At 36.2% G+C, this 3,919-nt stretch overlaps 1 pseudogene; it reads right to left on the bottom strand.

Annotated features, from left to right (window-relative positions):
- Positions 1-3,415: 3,415 nt before the first annotated feature.
- LOC134362332 (U2 spliceosomal RNA) lies at positions 3,416-3,513 on the bottom strand (annotated as a pseudogene).
- Positions 3,514-3,919: the final 406 nt, after the last annotated feature.

The raw sequence follows: 3,919 nt of genomic DNA, 5'->3' as shown, positions 1-3,919 counted from the left end.
CCTTTCCCAGTTGAATAGTCTTGGTACCCTTGTTGAAAACCATTTGGTCATATATGCAAGGATTTATTTCTGGGCTCTCTATTTTATTACATTGGTCTATATATCTGTCTTTATGCCAGTACCACACTGTTTTGATTACTGTATGTAGCTTTATAGTAAATTTTGAAATCAGGAAGTATAAGACCTCCAAGTTTGCTTTTTTTCCCCCCAGGATTGTTTCTAAAAAGTCAGTGAGATTTTGATAGTGATTGCATTGAATCTGTAGATCTGTTTGGGTAGTACTAACAATATTCACTCTTCCAATTCATGGACATGGGATGTCTTTCCATTGGTTTCTTCTTTCATTTCTTTCAGCAACGTTTTATAGTTTTCAATGTATAAGTCTTTTACCTCCTTGGTTACTTTTACCCCTGAGTATTTTATTTGTTTTGATGCTATTAACATAATGGCTCTGGTAATTTACTTTTCAGATTGTTCACTGCTAATGCTTTGTCCTTTTAAACAACAAAAAAATTGTTTTATTTAAATATAACTCACATGCCATAAAATTCACCCAGTTAAAGTATACAATGAAGTAATTTTTAGTATATTTACTGAGTCATGCAATTATCACTATCTCAATTTAGAACATTTTCATCATTCCCCAAAGAAACCCTGTACCCATTAATGGTCACTCTCATTTCCTCCTCTCTATGGTCCCTTGGAAACCACTAATCTTTCTGTCTCTATAGATTTGCCTGTTCTGGGCATTTCATGTAATACATACAATATGTCCTCTTTTGTGACTGGCTTCTTTCACTTAGCCTAATGTTTCTGTTTTCTAGGTTTATACATGTTATAGCATGTGTCGATACTTCATTCCTTTTTTATGGCTGAATACTTTTTCATTGTGTGGATAGTTCACATTTTCTTTTTCCTTTCATCATTGGGTTGTCCCGATGTCCCTGCTATGAACATTCATGTATAAGTTTTTGTGTGCAAGTAGATTTTCATTTTTCTTGGATACATACCTAAAAGTTGAATTGGGGGGTCATAGAATAACTCTATGTCAAATATCTTGAGGAACTGCCAAACTGCTTTCCAAAGTGTACATCCAGTTTTACAATGCAACCAGCAATGTATGAGAGTTCCAATTTCATCACATCCTCATCAATACTTGCTATCATCTGTCTTTTTTTAGACATTGTAGTAGGTGTGGAGAGTTGTCTCATTTTGGTTTTGATTTGCGTTTCCCTAATGACTGATGATATTGAGCATCTTTTCATGTGCTTATCTGCCATTTATATATCTTTTTTACAGAAATGTCTTCAAATTTTTGCCATTTTTAATTGGATTCTATCTTTTTATTGAGTTGTAAAAGTTTTTTTTTACACATTCTGTATATTAATCCCTTATCATACATACGCTTTGAAAATATTTTCTCCTATTCTGTGGGTTTTTTCTTTATGATGTCTTTTAAACCACAGTGCTTTAAGTTTAAATTTTGATATAGTCCAACTTTTTTTTCTTTTGTTGCTTGTGCTTTTGGTGTTGTATCTAAGGAAACATTACCTAATCCAAGGTTACAAAGACTTACTTCTATGTTTTCTTCTAAGAGTTTTATAGTTTCAGCTCTTTCATGTAGGCCTATCACCTATTTTCAGTTAATTTTTCTATATATGGTGTGAGGTAGGGGTCAACGTACATTCTTTTGCATATGGATATCCAGTTGTCATAATACCACTTATTGAAAAAAACATTTTCCCCTATAGAATTGTGTTATCATCCTGAAAAGCAATTTGCCATAAATGTTAGGGTTTATTTCTGGATTCTCAATCCTATTGCATTGATTCTTATGACAATACCACACTGCTGTGATTATTGTAAATTTTTAGTAAGGTTTGTTTTTTCCTCTGTGAGTTTCTGGGCAGGTATGTTCATCTGCTCCCCATGTACTGGCATAATTCTTGGAGGCAGTACATCTTGCAATGGAAGTAATCAGGAAAGTCACAGTTTTTGCTTATAGTTTACTTTTCCAAAGCCCTGAATTAACAACTTTTTAAAAAGCATAATAAGGGAAGAGAGCAACTATAATTTGTGACCATTCACCTGATGCCTTAGAGGTTTTTCTTGTTGCCAGTGTTTGATTTCTCCAGGCTGTACCTGAGGCTTCTACCTCCACCTTAGTCTCTCAGGTTACACAGAGGATAAAAGTAACAAAATACGCAAAAAAGTGAGGATGGGAAGGTGGAAGAAAATAGTTTTAACTATAATAAACATGAATCCTGCCAAATGAAAGGCTAAAAAACATTATGCACATCAATAGCATATTTCCAAAATTTACAAGTTGTGGCAGTTTGAATAAAGGCAACAATATAAAATACCACTGCATACAGGAACCTGAGTGGTTATCCAGTCCAATGGTGCCATTTTTAAGCCTTCAGAAAAGTGTGTTTGACTTGCTCAGTGGCCTGAAGTAATGGGATTTATTGTAAAGATATATGGGGAATATGAAAGAAATCTTGACCTCTTAAGATTGACCACAGAAACATGGAAATGCTATTCAGATGGCTAGAACATCTGTAGCAACTGAGGCCACTTTGGATCCAATGCAGCTTTAGTGGGTTATTATCATAGCCTCCTCAGAAGCTGTTTATACTTTAGTCCCTTAGTCACCATTGTCTGCAGTCAGCCAATCTCCTGTTCTTGTTTGTGTGTGTGTGTGTGTGTGTGTGTGTGTGTGTGTGTGTGTGTGTGTGTGTGTGTGTGTGTGTGTGTGTGTGTGTGTGTGTGTGTCTTTGCATAGCATGGGTTCATCTCAGCTGGTCTGGATTGACTACATGCTTATCTCCAGAGATACTGACTCTTGGACAATGCTGTAAAATTTACTAAATAGAAAGGATGTTCTATAATCATGGGTCTGTGAACTGCTTTGGAGCAGGATGTCAGGATGTCTGTCAGCATTGTTTAGTAATAATAATTGGATTTATGATTTGTACCTGGTTTTGGAGACTGTGGGGTGGGTTACTTAGGTAGAATGTACCTATGTGACTAGTTCAATATATGAACCCTCACCAGGAGCAGAGTTTGGGCTTGTTCATATCAAGGTGTTTCACAGAAATGCTGATAATGGCCAAGACTTGGAGACCTGCACATACTGTAAAACCCAATCTAGTGGTGGGAAGTCAAAGCCTGTGCCTGAGATCTCTGGGCCTCTTTCAATGCATATCTTTCTCCTGCTATTGCTGAACTGTATCCTTTGCCAGCAATACAGCTGTTTCATGAATACAAACTGTTTGAGTCCTTTCAGCAATTAAGGTGATTAATGGAGCCTTCAAGCTTTTTCTCTTTCTACCAGCTGCTTACCACTTTATGTCTTGAGTTCAGATTTCTGAGAATGAACACTTGATTAAACAAACCAGTCAATGTTGTTCCTACAGAGTTTTCATACTAAATTGCCTCACTTTGTTACATCAATTAAGCCAATAAGAACAGATATTACACTTGATCTTAGCCAAAAGGCCGAGAAGTTATCTCTCCTATTACATCAGAGTCCACTTCTTGTTAAACCATATGTGGCCAGGGTGATGGTGCCTTGTGGTACAAGCATGGAAGAGAACTCTCAGGTGGATGCTGTAGATGGAACCCCTTTGTAGCTGGAACTCAGAACTCATGTTCTGAGTCTTGGCCCATCAGTACCTAATTGGAATAAACTTCGCTGAGCTCCACGAACTGGAAAATTTATGTCTTTCACCAAAGTTGAGAATTTTTTCATTCATTTCTTCAAGTATTTTTTCTGTTCCATTCTTTCTCTCTCCTCCTTCTGGGACTCTAAATTTCATGTACATTAGACCATTTGATACTTGTTCCACAGGTCTCTGAGTTTCTGTTCATTTCTTTCAAACTTTTTCTCTCTATTCTTAAGACTAGATAATTTCTA

Source organism: Cynocephalus volans, chromosome 13 (genome assembly GCF_027409185.1).
Source record: "Cynocephalus volans isolate mCynVol1 chromosome 13, mCynVol1.pri, whole genome shotgun sequence".
NCBI lineage: Eukaryota > Metazoa > Chordata > Mammalia > Dermoptera > Cynocephalidae > Cynocephalus > Cynocephalus volans.
The sequence above is the reverse complement of the archived record's forward strand: the minus strand, read 5'-3'. Positions and strand labels throughout refer to the sequence as shown.